Genomic DNA, 20,304 nt, shown 5'->3' with positions numbered 1-20,304 from the left:
TGAGGTGAAGACGACTAGCAGGAGCAAGACAAAGGCTGAGAGGGCTGCCGTCACTTTCAGGAAAGGTCTTGAGGGTGAAGGCCAAAGGAGGAGAAAAGCTCTTGAGTGCAAGGAAAAAGAGGGTCAAGAAGAGAAAACAATTTGGGACTTCTTTCCCAGAAGAAGACCTCACCATAAGCAGGGGAGTAGCAAATGTCCCTTGGTGCATCGGTCAGGAGCGGTGAGGCCATCCTGCACGTGCTCTACGTCTCTGCACAGTTCACGCAGAGGGAACCCAAAGCCTTGCTTTCACCTCTGGCATCCCCACAACCAAATGAATGGCTATGGTACAAAGAGCCTTCACGACGCAGTCTGAATGTCCAGCTGTATTTAGCGGGACGCCCAGCAGCTGTGCCCGGTGCATGGCCAGCAAGGGCAGGGACAGCCCCCTGAGCCTCCTGGGCCCAGGGACTGCCTCGGGGCCAGCAGCCCAAAGGCCTTCCTGGGAAGGATGCTGGGCGGAGGGCTGGCGGGCGGGGCTGCGCAGGGGGGGCCCCGTCCCCCCCGTGTCACAGTGCCACCACCCGGCAACGCAGCAGTCACCATGCCCCGGGACAGTATAAAAGGGAGCACGCTCCTGCGGCCCGCTGCCATAGCTGGCCTGGGGGCAGCCCGAAGACGAAGTGCGAGAGGAAGTCCTTGAGGAGGCGGTGGAATTACTTGGCGAGGGCGGAGGGAGGAAGGCCGGAGGAGGCTGGCCGAGGCTGCAGGAGACGAGAAGAACCACCAACACGTGGAGGTTCCCGAGGCTGGCTGGCCTTTTCAGCTGGCTAGCAGTGGCAAGAGCAAGGGAATGCCTTCTTGAAGAGCACTGCAGAGCTCGCCGTCCTCATCCCCTGCGGAGCCAGTGGCAGCAGCCGTGAGGAATGGGATGCAGAGATGTTGGCGGGGGTCCCGATGCTTTGGAGCAGCCACTGGTGCCTTGCCAGGCGCAGGAAGGATCGTTGCCCCCCCGATGGATCAGGCCGCGGGCGTTTTGCCCCTCTGGGAAGGCCCTGAGGTGGCAGCAGGTGGAGGGAGAATCGGGCTTGAGCATCTCCTGGGAGGCGTGAGCAGCCTGTGGGCCGAGGAGGCAGGTCTTGCTCACGTGCTCAGGGAATAGCCGGTCGCCGGCGGCGCTGGGGTCCGGAAGGAATTTTCCCCCGGGGCAGACTGGCACTGGTCCCCGGGGATTTTTGCCTTCCTCTGCAGCACTGAGCACGGCCCCTTGCCAGGGCTCCTTTGGGCCGTTTTGGCTAGGTGCCTGCTGCTCCTGCTCCACGAAGGTGGCCCTTGTGCCCCGCATGCGGGGGGGGGACGCTTTCTAGACTCGCAGGGCGGACGCCCAGGGTAGCCCCCGGGGGGCTGCTGCTTCTCCTCTCTAACAGCATTGAGCGCAGCCCCTTGTCAGGGCTCCTCTGGGCCCTTTGGGCTCAGCTCTTGCCTGCTGCTCTTGCACCTCCGAGGCGCCGCTCGTGCCCTGGCGCTCCCTGGCTCTTTTGCCCATTGCAGGTTTGGAGCAGGAGCGAGCTCTGCTCTTGCCTTGGCTCCGTTTCCCGAGGTGTTCTTGCTTGTGCAAAACAGCCTGTGCTTGGAAGGGCTCCAGGCTTGCTGCGCCCTCCGCAGCTGCCGCTTTTCAGCTCTCCCTGCATGCGATCCAAGCAGGAGAGCGCTTTTCCTGCCTCCCTGGCCAAGAAGCACAGCGGAGCAAGTTTTGGAAGGCAAAAGGTGTGCTTGTCATCGACACGTGTCCTACTTGTGAAAATACCCCAGGGCACCACACCCCTCTTCTTCTTCTTCCTTGCTGGGGGTGGTCGGGACCCATCCTCCTTCTTCAAGTTCTTCTGCACTGTTGAGAAACGAGGGACTGCTTGGCCCGTATTCCTGCTGCTCCTTTCTGCGGCTTTCCTTTGCCACACTGCAGGGCATGATTTTTCCAACTACACTGAAGAACACATCAGCCTGCTCCTGGCTACACAGGCGCATTGTGTTAATGCTTGTGAGCATCGGCTCTCAAAGAGATTCAGCAAAATAGCCTCAGATAAAATCAGGTAAAATGAAGTAATAGGAAAAGAAAACAACAAAATAAAATAAAAACGCATAAAGCAAGGTAAAGTAAAGTAAGATTAACCAACATAAAATAAAATAATAAAAATTAAACCCAAAGAAAATTTAATAAAATCAAATACAATAACATCACATGAAAGAAACTAAACTAAAATAACATAAACCAACATAAGAAGACAGAAAATAAAATAAAGTAAAATCAAGTAAGCTAAAATAAAATCCTGTGTCTACTTGTATCCCTTTTGATTTGTGTCCTCAAAAGTGTTTCTGGAGCTGTAAACCCCCTGGCATTTCAGGCAAAGAGTGGTCTCCTTGCTATGCGCCTCATCGTGAGTGCAGGGAAGAGAAGAGAAGAGAAGAGAAGAGAAGAGAAGAGAAGAGAAGAGAAGAGAAGAGAAGAGAAGAGAAGAGAAGAGAAGAGAAGAGAAGAGAAGAGGAGAGGAGAGGAGAGGAGAGGAGAGGAGAGGAGAGGAGAGGAGAGGAGAGGAGAGGAGAGGAGAGGAGAGGAGAGGAGAGGAGAGGAGAGGAGAGGAGAGGAGAGGAGAGGAGAGGAGAGGAGAGGAGAGGAGAGGAGAGGAGAGGAGAGGAGAGGAGAGGAGAGGAGAGGAGAGGAGAGGAGAGGAGAGGAGAGGAGAGGAGAGGAGAGGAGAAGAGAGGAGAGGAGAGGAGAGGAGAGGAGAGGAGAGGAGAGGAGAGGAGAGCAGAGAAGAGAAGAGAAGAGAAGAGAAGAGAAGAGAAGAGAAGAGAAGAGAAGAGAAGAGAAGAGAAGAGAAGAGAAGAGAAGAGAAGAGAAGAGAAGAGAAGAGAGAAGAGAAGAGAAGAGAAGAGAAGAGAACAGAAGAGAAGAGAAGAGAAGAGAAGAGAACAGAGGAGAAGAGAAGAGAAGAGAAGAGAAGAGAAGAGAAGAGAAGAGAAGAGAAGAGAAAAGAGAAGAGAAGAGAAGAGAAGAGAAGAGAAGAGAAGAGAAGAGAAGAGAAGAGAAGAGAAGAGAAGAGAAGAGAAGAGAAGAGAAGAGAAAAGAGAAGAGAAGAGAAGAGAAGAAGAGAAGGGTTGAGTTGGCAGGGACCTCCAGGGATCCTTCAGGACTATCTAGCTGAGGTGAAGACGACTAGCAGGAGCAAGACAAAGGCTGAGAGGGCTGCCGTCACTTTCAGGAAAGGTCTTGAGGGTGAAGGCCAAAGGAGGAGAAAAGCTCTTGAGTGCAAGGAAAAAGAGGGTCAAGAAGAGAAAACAATTTGGGACTTCTTTCCCAGAAGAAGACCTCACCATAAGCAGGGGAGTAGCAAATGTCCCTTGGTGCATCGGTCAGGAGCGGAGAGGCCATCCTGCACGTGCTCTACGTCTCTGCACAGTTCACGCAGAGGGAACCCAAAGCCTTGCTTTCACCTCTGGCATCCCCACAACCAAATGAATGGCTATGGTACAAAGAGCCTTCACGACGCAGTCTGAATGTCCAGCTGTATTTAGCGGGACGCCCAGCAGCTGTGCCCGGTGCATGGCCAGCAAGGGCAGGGACAGCCCCCTGAGCCTCCTGGGCCCAGGGACTGCCTCGGGGCCAGCAGCCCTGAAAGGGTTAAAGCCAAGGTAGACAAAACTACTGCATGAAAATGCTTCCTGAAAGAATGAAAGCCTAGGGGCAAGGAAGATATTTTACATATCTTAATCACTTAACTAAACAAAAGAAAGGCCTATGTGATTTAGAGTGTAGTTAGAATGGTTGTAAGATAAGGGGGCTCCGGGATAATCCCATCTCAGAGAACTGGGCCTTGGGAGAAGAAATGCATGGAAGACCGGAAGTCACAAAAGAATGACAACAGCCTTGAAGGACACCGTTTAGGTGATCCTAGGACTGAGTTTGCAGAGAAGCAAGGGTCGGTCAGCGAACACAGTGAAGAAGACTACGAGCCTTCATCTGAAGACTCCCAAAGAGCACCTGAAGACCACCACGGGAGACGACTGTGCATGCAGATCGGACATTTGCATATGTTAATGAGCTCCAGGAATTCTCATGTTTATGTAAATGATTTCTTGGAATTTCTGTGAATATGTAGGACTTTATAGTATATAATCTCTGAAGGTCTACCAAATCGTTGGAGCGCTTATGGTGGAGAATCCCCAGTGCTGCCCAGCGCTGCAATAAAGAATACCTGCTTAATAGTGACTTCATTGCTATTGAGTTTCATTTCAGGGACTCTCTGAATCCTCGGTTTCTCCCCTGGGGAGATTCAGACTGTGAGGAGAAGCACCCGTGAATGTTTGTATCAGTTTTGGCGACCCAGGTGGGACCCTCTCTGTTTGGCTGCAGGACCCGTTGAGAACGGGATTCCCTAGGGTACCCCCGGAAAATTTCCGGAGGGACTCCTCCTCTGAATCGGATCACTGCGGGAGCAGATAAGGACCGTCTTCAGAAAAAGGTATTCTTTCTTAAATTTGGTTTGGGACTAGGCATTTGTTGGAAACCCCTGTAAGCCGTGAGTGGTTCACACTTGGTGGAGTATACCGGGCTGCTAGCGCCTTAAAGGTATACACCTGGGAGCACTTCGGTGCTCATTTGGAACACTTGCATTTGGATACATTGGATCTTGGCTTTGGAACTCGGTTATTTGGTTTTGGGATTGTGTTTGGCATGTTACAAGGACAAGTAGTTGCTCTGTGTTTGCTTTTAGGATTTTTGTTCATTGTATTGGTATGTGAGCGTTTTTGTTGTCAAAAGTGTCTATACCGTCCTGTGCGTGCGTGAATGAGACGTACTCTTAGTACAAAGTGAGTGCGGAGTCCTGATCCGTGGTTTCGTTGTCCCGCAAGGGAAACGGCCGGAGATGGACGAAGCGAAAGAAAAAGATTGTATGGATGTAAAACAGTAATTCTGTAACCCTCTAAGTGGTAAAGTGTGGACGGTGGAACTAACTGTTAAAATACTGCGGGAATACAGGAGAGAACTGGGACCAATAAAATGGGAGGGTCACAACAAAGTAAAGAGATACCAAAGAAATCTCCGTTAGGTTGCATTTTATATCACTGGAAGGGCATAGGGGGTCCTCCTGCAGGAAATGTGAATAAGAAAACTCTAATTAAGTATTGTAATCAGTGATGGCCATTGTATAAATTAGATGATGAAGAAAAGTGGCCTTTGAATGGGACTCTGAAGTCTAATGCCTTGCTGCAACTCCTCTGTTATTTTTAAGGAGGGAGGGAAAATGGGACGAAGCTCTGTATGTGGATACGTTTTCACCCTTCGAAATCACCCCGAGTGGCAGAAAGATTGTGGTTTTAATTTTGCTCCCCAAGATCCCATGGTGTTGGCTTTGGAAAAGGAAAACCAGAAAGAGTTCGGGAAGTTGAAGCGATGTTGTTCAGCATGTAGTATTGGACAGAGGTGTTGGAAGGTGAAAGAGAAACCCAGAAAGGCGGAAGAGAAGTGCCTTTCCGGATGGATGATGTGGATAAGTGGAAGGATGCAGTGAAGAGGTACAGGGAGGACCCAAGTGGGGCTGCGAAAAGGTTTGAGTGGATTACTAAGAACTTGGACCCGGATTGGAAAGATGTGGATCTTATGCTAGATGCTAGGACTGAACCTGAGAAGCAGCTTGTATTAAAGGCAGCCCGAGCTCCTGTAGAAACACAGACTGAGGGACGAGTTTTACAGGGCACAGCTGAAGATCCTGCGCCCTCCAGGGACCCAGGTTGGGACCCTAATGATCCAGCTCCGTACTGTTTGATTGCAACGATACTGAACCTGGATCAAATTTGGAATAGAACATGCGATCCCAAAGGCAGGTAACTGGTCGGCTCTGTATGCTGTCAAGCAGGGGCAGACTGAAACGCCCACGGAGCTTTTAGATCGCTTATGGGCTGCTGTGAGAAGATTTACTACTAGTCAGAAGCTGCCACACAGCAGCTGGTATCTCTGTTTCTGGGACAATCCACTAATGGTATCAGAAAGAAACTTGAGAAACGTAGGGAACCAGACATAAGGAATTTAGAAAAGTTGCTGGAGGAAGCGTGGAGAGTATATCGGAATGGGGAGGGGAGGACAGAAGGAAACTGGGAAAGGAGATAGTGGCTCCGTTAGCCACATTCTCTGTATTGAATCAAACCTTGTTACCTCTAAGTAAACAAAATGTTCATGTTGTGGGAGCAACTGGGCAGGTTGAAAAGGTTTTTTTCTTGAGACCATTAAAATTTAGAATTGGGAAGAGTGTGGGGATTCACAAATTTCTCCACCTGCCTGAGGCTCCTAGACCATTGCTGGGGAGAGACCTATTAGAACAACTAAATGCCGAAATAAAATTTAGAAACGGGGAAACTGAATTTAAAATACCAGATGAAAATCAGACTGAAATTTTAAGTTTGGTTCTTACTGACCCCAAATTAAAGAAGAAGAAATTACACAAGAAATAAAAGACCAGGTATACCCAGGAGCGTGGGCCTCAGGAATGCCTGGAAAGGCTAAAAATGCTGAATTGGTTGTTGTTAAACTCAAAGGAGGGGCACGACCTGTTAAGATAAAGCAATACCCCTTGAAATTGGAAGATAGGCGAGGGGTACAAAGTATTATAGAAGAGTTTATAAAATTTGGACTATTAACTGAATGCTCTTCAGAATATAACACTCCCATGCTGCCTGTCAAAAAGCCTGACGGCAAAACTTATCCATTGGGGCAAGATTTGCGGGCAATAAATCAAATAGGTGAAGATTTGTATCCAGTAGTGGCAAACCCCTGTACTCTCAGTGGTTTACTGTATTAGATTTAAAGGATGCATTCTTTTGCCTTACCTTGGCTCCAGAAAGCTGCAATTTATTTGCCTTTGAATGGGAAAACCCTGATACAGGACGAAAAACCCAACTGACCTGGACAGTGTTACCCCAAGGATTTAAAAACAGCCCTACCATTTTTGGAAATCAATTAGCTAAGGAATTAGAGACCTGGGAGAGGCCCCCAGGAAACGGGATTCTTTTGCCGTATGTGGATGATACATTAATAGGCACAGAAAAGGATGAAGAGTGTAAGGAACGGACTGTGAGCTTGTTGAACTTTCTGGGATTAAGCGGTTATCGAGTCTCATTACAGAAAGCCCAAATCTTGAAGAAGGAAGTGATATACCTGGGATTCGTGATTTCTAAGGGACAAAGACAGCTCGGGAATGACCGAAAGGAAGCTATCTGCAGAACTCCAGAACCCAACACGGTAAAAGAGCTTCGAACCCTTTTGGGAATGACAGGTTGGTGCCGGTTATGGATCTCTAATTATGGACTTTTGGTTAAACCTCTGTATGAACTGTTGAAAATAGCCAGACACAATTACTGTGGACTGATGAAGCTGAGAGGGCATTCAAGGAACTGAAATTGGAGGTAATGAAAGCTCCAGCTTTGGGCCTACCAGATGGAACGAAACCTCTCTGGCTGTTCTCGTATGAAAGGCAAGGAGTGGCTCTGGGAATTCTGGCCCAGGAGCTGGGTCCTTATAAATGAGCTGTAGCGTACTTCTCTAAACAATTGGATGAAGTAAGCAAAGGATGGCCGGGATGCCTTTGGGCAGTGGCCGCCGTTGTTTTGATTGTCCAAGAAGCTCAAAAATTTCCTTTGGGACAAAAGATGATTGTGCACACTTCCCACACTGTAACCTCCGTTTTAGAACAAAAAGGGGGACCCTGGCTTTCACTATCAAGATTCTTGACATATCAAGCAGTTTGGATGGAACAGGATGATATGGAAATCGTTACATCTACAATTATCAACCCTGCTTCCATTTTAAGTGATGAACAGGAAATGGAGACCGTCGTGCATGATTGTATAGAAACTATAGAAACCGTATATGCAAGCAGAGCAGACCTGAAGGAGGAGCCACTGGAGGAAGCCGACCGAACGGGGTATACTGATGGGAGCAGTTTCGTAAAGAACGGAGTTCGAATGGCAGGATGTGCTGGAACCACCACAGAGCGACTGGTGGAAGCGAAGTCACTCCCTAAGGGCACATCTGCACAACGAGCTGAAATGAAATAGTTGCCCTAGGGAGAGCGTTGGAGCTGGCCGAAGGGCTGCGAGTAAATATCTGGACGGATTCAAAATATGCCTTGGGTGTAGTCCATGCCCATGGAGCAATTTGGAAGGAACGAGGACTCTTGACTGCTCAAGGGAAAGGTATAAAACGTGCTGACCGAATTTTGCGACTTTTAGATGCTGTACAACTTCTGTCAGCAGTGGCAATTATGCACTGCAAAGGACATCAGAAAGGTAACACTGACAGGGAAGTGGGAAATTGGCTGATTACAAGGGCAGGCGAGCTGCAGAACAAGGTGAGGTATTAAGCATCATTCCTGAAAAATCTTTGCCACCACCTGAAACAATTGAATGTGACGAAAAGGATCAAAAGCTGATGACTAACTTAGGAGCTGAAATCAGCCCATCAGGATGGGCACTGCTGAAAGATAACAGAATAATAGTTCCCTTTAGCATATTATGGGAACTTATAAAAACAGAGCACGACAAAACTCATTGGGGAACTGAAACCTTAACCAACTCTCTTCTTAAGCAAATTGTAGCTAGAAATTTCTATCAGACTCTAAAGACTGTAGTTAATAGATGTGAAGTATGCTTAAAGAACAACCCAAAAGTAGAAAACCGTGTGAAATTTGGAAATATCAGCAAAGGAAATGTTCCAGGTCAAAACTGGCAGATAGATTTCTCGGAACTCCCCAGAAAAGGGGGATATAGGTATTTGCTAGTATTAACTGACCCTTTTTCTGGGTGGCCTGAAGCCTTCCCTTGCAGAACAAATAAAGCCCGAGAGGTAAAAAGAATTCTGTTAAAGGAAGTTATTCCTAGATTTGGAGAACCAGAGGCAATGTCCTCTGACAAGGGACCACATTTCATATCACAAGTGGTCCAGCAAGTTAGTAAGTTTTTAGGAATCTGTTCCGATCCAATGTCGGGGGAGGTTTCAATACGATCCCAGGGACGAGATTAAGACGCTGGAATCGGTCAGATGTCGTACAACCTTTTACTTTTATTTGAGGGGAGAAGAGAACGGAGGGAGGAGGGAGGGCAAGGGAGGAGAGGAAAAGAATAGGGGGGAGAGAGAGAGAGAGAGAAGAAGGAGTTTATCACCACCACTCCGAGTCCGATGATCTTCCGCTGGGTCTTTGGTGGCCTCAGGCTTCGTCAGGGATGGAGGCGAGGGGGGGCCTTGAGGGTGCAGGAACGGAAGGAGTGGTCGCGCACGCCGCCGCCGCCGCCCCCGCCGAGGGGCACGTGTGCTCCTTATATAGGGGCTCTCACGCATGCGCGGATCACAAATGCGTACGTGCGGTTTCTCACGGACATACTGCTCCCGCCTCTGCTCTTTCCGCGCCTTTAGTCCCTGCGCAGGTGCACGAGGTTGTTTTTCTCAAAACTGTGGAGAAGAGGGCTTTCTCGAAGCACAACGCTGGATAGTGCTACAGCGGCAATGTCGAGACAAAACCGCATTTCATAACGGTTCTATAAAGGCGATGGGGGGGGAGGAGGTTAAACACAGCCTCTGCCCACAGGTGGGCAGCAGGTGGGCAGCGGCGCGCACCAAGCGGGCGGCACCAAGCGCAGGGCATCTGAGGACACCAATGGGCCCGCCTCGGTGCTCCAGCCACCCAGAAGCCCTGGGGACGCCGGGGGGCAAAGCACCCCGCCCACCCCGCCCGCTGCTGGTCGAGAAGGCGCGCAGCACGCATCCCCGCGCCATGCGACCCCACGACAGGCTGCTGCGCAAAAAGGTCCAGGCCAAAACACTGCGGGGGCCGAGGACGCCCCGCTCCGACCTGAGGGCCCACCTGCTGGCCTCCATCCAAAGCTTCCACCCGCTGGGGCAAAGGGTGAAGGCGGTGGGGCCCGTGCGCCAACCGCCCCAGCCGGAGCCCCAGGCCGGCCCCAGCGTGCCCCCCAAGGTCCCCAGGCCCCTGCCCCCTGCCCCGACAGCCGGCGAGGGGCCCGCTGCCTCCGAGGCCCCAGCTGACGGCCAGAAGGAGACGGCACCGGCGGCGCCATCGAGCAGCAAGGCACGCACCGGGGCTGCCACCAAACCCAAGCGGCCCAGCTGGCTGCGCCTCTCGCCCACGGGGGGCCAAACCCCGCGGGAGGGGCTGCCGCAGCAGCTGCACATGCCGCCGCGCCTGCCGCGCCCTCCCGCCGACTCCGCGCTGCCGCCTGACTCCGGCTGGCCCCGGGCTAGGCCCACCCCGCTGGAGGAGCAGGAGGAGTCCGTGCCCATCACGCCTGAGCAGCGGCCCGAGCGGGAGCGCCTCAAGAAGCTGGCCCAGGAGGAGCGGCAGCGGGCGGCCCTGCAGATGACACTGGGGCAGCTGCAGTTTTGTGCAGAGGGAGATCGACATGCAGATAGCCGACGCCTACGGCTACCCATAAGCCACCGCTCCAGCACCGTCCCCCCTACCACCCACGCACAGAGCAGATGCGCAGGCAGGGACCTGCACCCACCCGCTCCATCCCCAGCCCTCTCCCACATCCCCCCGCTTCTTCTTTCCGTCATTAAAAGGCTTGCCTGTTCGCTTTGCAGCGCCTCTCTCTGCCTGCGGCCATTTGCTCAGCGGGGGTGGGGGGGGTGGGGGGGGTTTAACGCAGCCTCTGCCCACCCCGCGGGTGGCTGAGCTGGGCTGGGGATGGCCACCCAGACGATGGGTAGACGGGGCATCGCTCCGGGTGGCAGGCGCCCGTGGGAGAAACCACACTGATTCGCACCAACGCCGGGAGGACGCAGGCCTCCAGCACTGCCCCACTACCGGCATCACCGCCCCGCTACCGCCAGCACCAGCACCGCCCCAGCACCAGCATCACTGCCGGCCAGCTGGATCCGGCCCTGGCAAGGAGCCGCGGCTGCCCCAGGGGGCCAGGCAGAGGCAGCCTGAGCGCGCAAAACGCAGCTCGCCCCGTGGCCGGCCAGCGGCCGTCGCCTGCCAAGGCTCGCGTGCCGAGATCCCGCAGCTGCCGCTGCAACGCCTGCACGGCTCGCTCGGCCCCCCTCTATGGCCTCGTCCGGCGCTGCCCGGACCTCGTATCCACCAAAAACCCCTGCCCACACGCCAGCCCTCAGCCGCTCTCACCAGCAACTCGCAAACGGCCCGTGCCGACCGAGGCCAGAGGCTAGGACGCAAAGGGTCCAAATACAGGGGCCAAGATTCTTTCACGCACGTGCCGGGTCCCAGCCCAACTGGGGCAGCCCCAGTGTGCCTTTACACAGGGTTCTTGTACCCTTCACTCGGTCAGGGACCAGACCACTTGACTGATCACTCCCACCCACGCTACCCACTCCTCATCACAGGCCAACTTTGCAAAGCAGCTCTAGTTTTGCAGCATTCTTGCTGCTTGTCTACCGAGCCGCATCTCCCCGTACTCCGTCTCGCTACAGTTCCTCATCTCTGAGGCCGGACGACGCCGGCAGGGTTTCAAAGACGTGGCAGAGGGGCTAGGATGCTGCCGGTATCTTGCTGGGCCCGGGGGATCCTTTCTCCGTCACGGACAGCTCTAAGCTTCCCGGAAGCAACGTCCTTCTTTCCAGGGCCGGGCTGTGCTGTCCTTTCTTTTCCTTCAGCGTGAGCAATACCACAGCCTCCAGGAAAACTCCACTACCTCCTCACATTGCAGGGGATCACGTGAACTCCGCGTCTCTCTCTCTCTCTCTCTCTCCCCCGCCCCCTCTCTCCACAAACCAACCTAATACACTTTTATCCTCTAAAGGCTGGTTGATGAAATGGTTAAGGACGGGACTCTTGGTAACGTGCCCTGAGGGTCCCAGCAGCCAGGGCCCCAAAAAGCCAGGGACAGGCTGACGGAGAGCCAGCAACCGCTGGGCTAGGACACCATCCCGGGGCTGGGAAAGCACCCTTGGGATGGGAAGCCATCATGCGGATGGCAAACCACCGTTGGGATGAAAAACCCTTGTGGGGGTGGGAACCCATCCTTCGGGACAGGAAAGCCTGGGCAGGATGGGCAGTCCTTGAGATGGGCAGCTGTTGCAGTAGGAAAAATCAACCCAGCGCAAGGCTGGCTGCAGCAGGTGCTGGCGGAATGAGCGCCGTGGAGACGAGGGCTGCTTGCCCCCAACAAACCCCACCCGGACCAAGCGCCATGGCAGGTACAGCAGCAGGCTCCCGCTCCTCCCGCTGCTCCTGCCCTCCAGGTAGCCCCCCAGCCGCCTCTGCCCGCCAAGCTCTCATCCCATTGCTCCTCTCTGCTTCCCCCAACAGACAGGTTCCCTCTCCGGCTGCCGACGGCATCGGAGGTGCCCAGCGGGAGCTCCAGCGCCCCGGCCATGCCGCCACCGGGCACTGCCAGCGTGCTGCCCTCCTCTGGCCCAGGGCTGCCGCTGTCCCGCGCGCCTGCTCGGGTGCACGCTGTCACCTCCCAGCCGGCCCGGGCCACTGTCTGGCAGGGGGTGCCGGGGCCCCTGGGGGCCCCGGGCCAGCTCGTGCAGCTCCCTGGCGTGGTGCCGCTTCCCCGCGTGGTGCAGCTCCTCCCGATGGCGCCGCTCCCCCGTCTCGTGCAGCTCCCCCACCAGGTGCAGCTCCCTCCCGTGGTGCAGCTCCCCCACGGGGCGCAGCTCCCCACCAGGCCTGCTCCCTGTCCCCCTGCCTATGGCTGGGGACAGCAGGTGCTGACGGGGACGCTGCTGCCCCACCAGCCCATGGGCCTGGGGCCGTGGGCCGTGCTCCAGGGGGAGCCCCTCTACCCCACAGGCTCCTGCCTGCTGCATGGCCCCGCCCGCCCCGGCCCCCCGCCACCGCGCCGCCCCGCGCCTCTGGACTGCCCCGAGGAGCCCCCTGTGCTCCACACCCTGCCCCGCACTGCCCACAAGCCGCCAGGGGCCTTCAAGAAGGATGCGGTGGCCAGCCAGGACAGCCACCCTGCTGCCAGCCCCCACCAGCCTGCCCTGGCTCCGCCGACCGGCACAACCACCACCAAGCCCAAAGGTGAGCAGCTGCGGGTGGCAGAGCCCGCGGGCGCGCGGCCCGCGCCCAGGAAACCTTGCATCGCCACGGGCTTGCCTTGGCTTGGTTTGCTTTTTCAGCAGCGGTGACCACCCTGGCGGCCCTGCAGAAGCCCGCGCACCTGTCCCAGCAGGGGCCACACACCTTCGCCGAGGCCTTTCCTCAGCAGCCAGGTGACACCAACATCAACAAGACGCTCGCCTGCCTCCAAACCGCGCACGGCACCGAGGCCGTCCCTGACATCTCCGACAGCCCCAGCTTCACCGCCTTGCTCCACCAGCTCCCCGACCTCTCCCAGTACGTGCCGAAGGGCGGCTGCCCCAAGGAGCGAGCGGTGGTGGCGGGGATGGGGGACAGCGAGGACACCGTCCCCGATGGCCCCGACGGCCCCGACTTGACCACCTCCCTCATCAACCTCCCTCACCTCTCCGAGTACAGGGCAGGGGGCGGCGGCACCAAGGAGACAGCGGCAGCGCCCATGCTGGGGGACAGCGAGGCCACCGCCCCCGATGTCCCCGACGACCCCCATGGCCCCGGCGGCCCCGACAGCACCGCCTTCCTCAACCGGATCCCCAGCTTCCCGCAGGACAGGGCGCAGGGCGACTGCCCCCAGCACCAAGCGGCGGCAGCCATGCTAGGGGACGCCGACCCCTCCTGGGCGGGGCTGCCGACATCCCCCTCGCTGGACCCCAAGAGGAAGCCCCACCAAGAGGTGCAGGAGGCGCTGCGGAGGCAGCCCCGCGTGCTTTTGACCTGCTTGCCGCTGCCGCCGGGCGTCACCTCCTGCCGGGTGGTGCCCAGATCGGGCAAGGCGGGCGGCAAGCAGGCCAAGCGCCCCGCGCCGGCCGGCACCCCCAAGACGCAAGACACCTCCCCGCGGGACAACATGCCGCCCAAGAAGAAGAAGGTGGTGGTGTGCCGCGTGGCAAAACACTCCAAAACCCCGCGGCAGGGGAAGCCGGACAGGGACGGCGAGGCGGCGGGTGGCAGCGGGCAGCAGGTGGGCAGCGGCGCGCACCAAGCGGGCGCCACCAAGCGCAGGGCATCTGAGGACACCAATGGGCCCGCCTCGGTGCTCCAGCCACCCAGAAGCCCTGGGGACGCCGGGGGGCAAAGCGCCCCGCCCCCGCCGCCCACCCGCCCACCCCGCCCGCTGCTGCTCGAGAAGGCGCGCAGCACGCATCCCCGCGCCATGCGACCCCACGACAGGCTGCTGCGCAAAAGGTCCAGGCCAAAACACTGCGGGGGCCGAGGACGCCCCGCTCCGACCTGAGGGCCCACCTGCTGGCCTCCATCCAAAGCTTCCACCCGCTGGGGCAAAGGGTGAAGGCGGTGGGGCCCGTGCGCCAACCGCCCCAGCCGGAGCCCCAGGCCGGCCCCAGCGTGCCCCCCAAGGTCCCCAGGCCCCTGCCCCCTGCCCCCACAGCCGGCGAGGGGCCCGCTGCCTCCGAGGCCCCAGCTGACGGCCAGAAGGAGACGGCACCGGCGGCGCCATCGAGCAGCAAGGCGCGCACCGGGGCTGCCACCAAACCCAAGCGGCCCAGCTGGCTGCGCCTCTCGCCCACGGGGGGCCAAACCCCGCGGGAGGGGCTGCCGCAGCAGCTGCACATGCCGCCGCACCTGCCGCGCCCTCCCGCCGACTCCGCGCTGCCGCCTGACTCCCGCTGGCCCCGGGCTAGGCCCACCCCGCTGGAGGAGCAGGAGGAGTCCGTGCCCATCACGCCTGAGCAGCGGCCCGAGCGGGAGCGCCTCAAGAAGCTGGCCCAGGAGGAGCGGCAGCGGGCGGCCCTGCAGATGACACTGGGGCAGCTGCAGTTTTTTGTGCAGAGGGAGATCGACATGCAGATAGCCGACGCCTACGGCTACCCATAAGCCACCGCTCCAGCACCGTCCCCCCTACCACCCACGCACAGAGCAGATGCGCAGGCAGGGACCTGCACCCACCCGCTCCATCCCCAGCCCTCTCCCACATCCCCCCGCTTCTTCTTTCCGTCATTAAAAGGCTTGCCTGTTCGCTTTGCAGCGCCTCTCTCTGCCTGCGGCCATTTGCTCAGCGGGGGTGGGGGGGTGGGGGGGTTTAACGCAGCCTCTGCCCACCCCGCGGGTGGCTGAGCTGGGCTGGGGATGGCCACCCAGACGATGGGTAGACGGGGCATCGCTCCGGGTGGCAGGCGCCCGTGGGAGAAACCACACTGATTCGCACCAACGCCGGGAGGACGCAGGCCTCCAGCACTGCCCCACTACCGGCATCACCGCCCCGCTACCGCCAGCACCAGCACCGCCCCAGCACCAGCATCACTGCCGGCCAGCTGGATCCGGCCCTGGCAAGGAGCCGCGGCCGCCCCAGGGGGCCAGGCAGAGACAGCCTGAGCGCGCAAAACGCAGCTCGCCCCGTGGCCGGCCAGCGGCCGTCGCCTGCCAAGGCTCGCGTGCCGAGATCCCGCAGCTGCCGCTGCAACGCCTGCACGGCTCGCTCGGCCCCCTCTATGGCCTCGTCCGGCGCTGCCCGGACCTCGTATCCACCAAAAACCCCTGCCCACACGCCAGCCCTCAGCCGCTCTCACCAGCAACTCGCAAACGGCCCGTGCCGACCGAGGCCAGAGGCTAGGACGCAAAGGGTCCAAATACAGGGGCCAAGATTCTTTCACGCACGTGCCGGGTCCCAGCCCAACTGGGGCAGCCCCAGTGTGCCTTTACACAGGGTTCTTGGACCCTTCACTCGGTCAGGGACCAGACCACTTGACTGATCACTCCCACCCACGCTACCCGCTCCTCATCACAGGCCAACTTTGCAAAGCAGCTCTAGTTTTGCAGCATTCTTGCTGCTTGTCTACCGAGCCGCATCTCCCCGTACTCCGTCTCGCTACAGTTCCTCATCTCTGAGGCCGGACGACGCCGGCAGGGTTTCAAAGACGTGGCAGAGGGGCTAGGATGCTGCCGTTATCTTGCTGGGCCCGGGGGATCCTTTCTCCGTCACGGACAGCTCTAAGCTTCCCGGAAGCAACGTCCTTCTTTCCAGGGCCGGGCTGTGCTGTCCTTTCTTTTCCTTCAGCGTGAGCAATACCACAGCCTCCAGGAAAACTCCACTACCTCCTCACATTGCAGGGGATCACGTGAACTCCGCGTCTCTCTCTCTCTCTCTCTCTCTCCCCCGCCCCTCTCTCCACAAACCAACCTAATACACTTTTATCCTCTAAAGGCTGGTTGATGAAATGGTTAAGGACGGGACTCTTGGTAACGTGCCCTGAGGGTCCCAGCAGCCAGGGCCCCAAAAAGCCAGGGACAGGCTGACGGAGAGCCAGCAACCGCTGGGCTAGGACACCATCCCGGGGCTGGGAAAGCACCCTTGGGATGGGAAGCCATCATGCGGATGGCAAACCACCGTTGGGATGAAAAACCCTTGTGGGGGTGGGAACCCATCCTTCGGGACAGGAAAGCCTGGGCAGGATGGGCAGTCCTTGAGATGGGCAGCTGTTGCAGTAGGAAAAATCAACCCAGCGCAAGGCTGGCTGCAGCAGGTGCCGGCGGAATGAGCGCCGTGGAGACGAGGGCTGCTTGCCCCCAACAAACCCCACCCGGACCAAGCGCCATGGCAGGTACAGCAGCAGGCTCCCGCTCCTCCCGCTGCTCCTGCCCTCCAGGTAGCCCCCCAGCCGCCTCTGCCCGCCAAGCTCTCACCCCATTGCTCCTCTCTGCTTCCCCCAACAGACAGGTTCCCTCTCCGGCTGCCGACGGCATCGCAGGTGCCCAGCGGGAGCTCCAGCGCCCCGGCCATGCCGCCACCGGGCACTGCCAGCGTGCTGCCCTCCTCTGGCCCAGGGCTGCCGCCGTCCCGCGCGCCTGCTCGGGTGCACGCTGTCACCTCCCAGCCGGCCCGGGCCACTGTCTGGCAGGGGGTGCCGGGGCCCCTGGGGGCCCCGGGCCAGCTCGTGCAGCTCCCTGGCGTGGTGCCGCTTCCCCCGCTGGTGCAGCTCCTCCCGATGGCGCCGCTCCCCCGTCTCGTGCAGCTCCCCCACCAGGTGCAGCTCCCTCCCGTGGTGCAGCTCCCCCACGGGGCGCAGCTCCCCACCAGGCCTGCTCCCTGTCCCCCTGCCTATGGCTGGGGACAGCAGGTGCTGACGGGGACGCTGCTGCCCCACCAGCCCATGGGCCTGGGGCCGTGGGCCGTGCTCCAGGGGGAGCCCCTCTACCCCACAGGCTCCTGCCTGCTGCATGGCCCCGCCCGCCCCGGCCCCCCGCCACCGCGCCGCCCCGCGCCTCAGCACTGCCTGCAGGGCCCCCCTGTGCTCCACACCCTGCCCCGCACTGCCCACAAGCCGCCAGGGGCCTTCAAGAAGGATGCGGTGGCCAGCCAGGACAGCCACCCTGCTGCCAGCCCCCACCAGCCTGCCCTGCCTCCGCCGACCGGCACAACCACCACCAAGCCCAAAGGTGAGCAGCTGCGGGTGGCAGAGCCCGCGGGCGCGCGGCCCGCGCCCAGGAAACCTTGCAGCGCCACGGGCTTGCCTTGGCTTGGTTTGCTTTTTCAGCAGCGGTGACCACCCTGGCGGCCCTGCAGAAGCCCGTGCACCTGTCCCAGCAGGGGCCACACACCTTCGCCGAGGCCTTTCCTCAGCAGCCAGGTGACACCAACATCAACGAGACGCTCGCCTGCCTCCAAACCGCGCACGGCACCGAGGCCGTCCCTGACATCTCCGACAGCCCCAGCTTCACCGCCTTGCTCCACCAGCTCCCCGACCTCTCCCAGTACGTGCCGAAGGGCGGCTGCCCCAAGGAGCGAGCGGTGGTGGCGGGGATGGGGGACAGCGAGGACACCGTCCCCGATGGCCCCGACGGCCCCGACTTGACCACCTCCCTCATCAACCTCCCTCACCTCTCCGAGTACAGGGCAGGGAGCGGCGGCGCCAAGGAGACAGCGGCAGCGCCCATGCTGGGGGACAGCGAGGCCACCGCCCCCGATGTCCCCGACGACCCCCATGGCCCCGGCGGCCCCGACAGCACCGCCTTCCTCAACCGGCTCCCCAGCTTCCCGCAGGACAGGGCGCAGGGCGACTGCCCCCAGCACCAAGCGGCGGCAGCCATGCTAGGGGACGCCGACCCCTCCTGGGCGGGGCTGCCGACATCCCCCTCGCTGGACCCCAAGAGGAAGCCCCACCAAGAGGTGCAGGAGGCGCTGCGGAGGCAGCCCCGCGTGCTTTTGACCTGCTTGCCGCTGCCGCCGGGCGTCACCTCCTGCCGGGTGGTGCCCAGATCGGGCAAGGCGGGCGGCAAGCAGGCCAAGCGCCCCGCGCCGGCCGGCACCCCCAAGACGCAAGACACCTCCCCGCGGGACAACATGCCGCCCAAGAAGAAGAAGGTGGTGGTGTGCCGCGTGGCAAAACACTCCAAAACCCCGCGGCAGGGGAAGCCGGACAGGGACGGCGAGGCGGCGGGTGGCAGCGGGCAGCAGGTGGGCAGCGGCGCGCACCAAGCGGGCGGCACCAAGCGCAGGGCATCTGAGGACACCAATGGGCCCGCCTCGGTGCTCCAGCCACCCAGAAGCCCTGGGGACGCCGGGGGGCAAAGCGCCCCGCCCCCGCCGCCCACCCGCCCACCCCGCCCGCTGCTGCTCGAGAAGGCGCGCAGCACGCATCCCCGCGCCATGCGACCCCACGACAGGCTGCTGCGCAAAAGCTCCAGGCCAAAACACTGCGGGGGCCGAGGACGCCCCGCTCCGACCTGAGGGCCCACCTGCTGGCCTCCATCCAAAGCTTCCACCCGCTGGGGCAAAGGGTGAAGGCGGTGGGGCCCGTGCGCCAACCGCCCCAGCCGGAGCCCCAGGCCGGCCCCAGCGTGCCCCCCAAGGTCCCCAGGCCCCTGCCCCCTGCCCCCACAGCCGGCGAGGGGCCCGCTGCCTCCGAGGCCCCAGCTGACGGCCAGAAGGAGACGGCACCGGCGGCGCCATCGAGCAGCAAGGCGCGCACCGGGGCTGCCACCAAACCCAAGCGGCCCAGCTGGCTGCGCCTCTCGCCCACGGGGGGCCAAACCCCGCGGGAGGGGCTGCCGCAGCAGCTGCACATGCCGCCGCGCCTGCCGCGCCCTCCCGCCGACTCCGCGCTGCCGCCTGACTCCCGCTGGCCCCGGGCTAGGCCCACCCCGCTGGAGGAGCAGCAGGAGTCCGTGCCCATCACGCCTGAGCAGCGGCCCGAGCGGGAGCGCCTCAAGAAGCTGGCCCAGGAGGAGCGGCAGCGGGCGGCCCTGCAGATGACACTGGGGCAGCTGCAGTTTTTTGTGCAGAGGGAGATCGACATGCAGATAGCCGACGCCTACGGCTACCCATAAGCCACCGCTCCAGCACCGTCCCCCCTACCACCCACGCACAGAGCAGATGCGCAGGCAGGGACCTGCACCCACCCGCTCCATCCCCAGCCCTCTCCCACATCCCCCCGCTTCTTCTTTCCGTCATTAAAAGGCTTGCCTGTTCGCTTTGCAGCGCCTCTCTCTGCCTGCGGCCATTTGCTCAGCGGGGGTGGGGGGGTGGGGGGGTTTAACGCAGCCTCTGCCCACCCCGCAGGTGGCTGAGCTGGGCTGGGGATGGCCACCCAGACGATGGGTAGACGGGGCATCGCTCCGGGTGGCAGGCGCCCGTGGGAGAAACCACACTGATTCGCACCAACGCCGGGAGGACGCAGGCCTCCAGCACTGCCCCACTACCGGCATCACCGCCCCGCTACCGCCAGCACCAGCACCGCCCCAGCACCAGCATCACTGCCGGCCAGCTGGATCCGGCCCTGGCAAGGAGCCGCGGCCGCCCCAGGGGGCCAGGCAGAGACAGCCTGAGCGCGCAAAACGCAGCTCGCCCCGTGGCCGGCCAGCGGCCGTCGCCTGCCAAGGCTCGCGTGCCGAGATCCCGCAGCTGCCGCTGCAACGCCTGCACGGCTCGCTCGGCCCCCTCTATGGCCTCGTCCGGCGCTGCCCGGACCTCGTATCCACCAAAAACCCCTGCCCACACGCCAGCCCTCAGCCGCTCTCACCAGCAACTCGCAAACGGCCCGTGCCGACCGAGGCCAGAGGCTAGGACGCAAAGGGTCCAAATACAGGGGCCAAGATTCTTTCACGCACGTGCCGGGTCCCAGCCCAACTGGGGCAGCCCCAGTGTGCCTTTACACAGGGTTCTTGGACCCTTCAGTCGGTCAGGGACCAGACCACTTGACTGATCACTCCCACCCACGCTACCCACTCCTCATCACAGGCCAACTTTGCAAAG

The 20,304-nt window shown here is 59.9% G+C and overlaps 1 long non-coding RNA gene across 2 annotated transcripts in view; it reads right to left on the bottom strand.

The window, feature by feature from the left end:
* Positions 1-1,496: 1,496 nt before the first annotated feature.
* Positions 1,497-20,304, bottom strand: part of LOC148051827 (uncharacterized) — a 46,500-nt gene continuing 27,692 nt past the window's right edge. Inside the window, exon 4 of one of the 2 annotated variants that reach the window (XR_015699439.1) lies at positions 1,497-2,030. This is a non-coding gene — a long non-coding RNA (uncharacterized LOC148051827). Of the gene's footprint in view, positions 2,031-9,307; positions 9,479-20,304 lie in introns of those variants that run through there. The other variant, XR_015699440.1, reaches the window with a different exon arrangement.

This window comes from Nipponia nippon, unplaced genomic scaffold, assembly GCF_047370975.1.
Source record: "Nipponia nippon isolate SJK-2023a ecotype South Korea unplaced genomic scaffold, ASM4737097v1 scaffold_53, whole genome shotgun sequence".
NCBI classification, from domain to species: domain Eukaryota; kingdom Metazoa; phylum Chordata; class Aves; order Pelecaniformes; family Threskiornithidae; genus Nipponia; species Nipponia nippon.
This window is presented reverse-complemented; position numbering and strand designations above follow the sequence as displayed.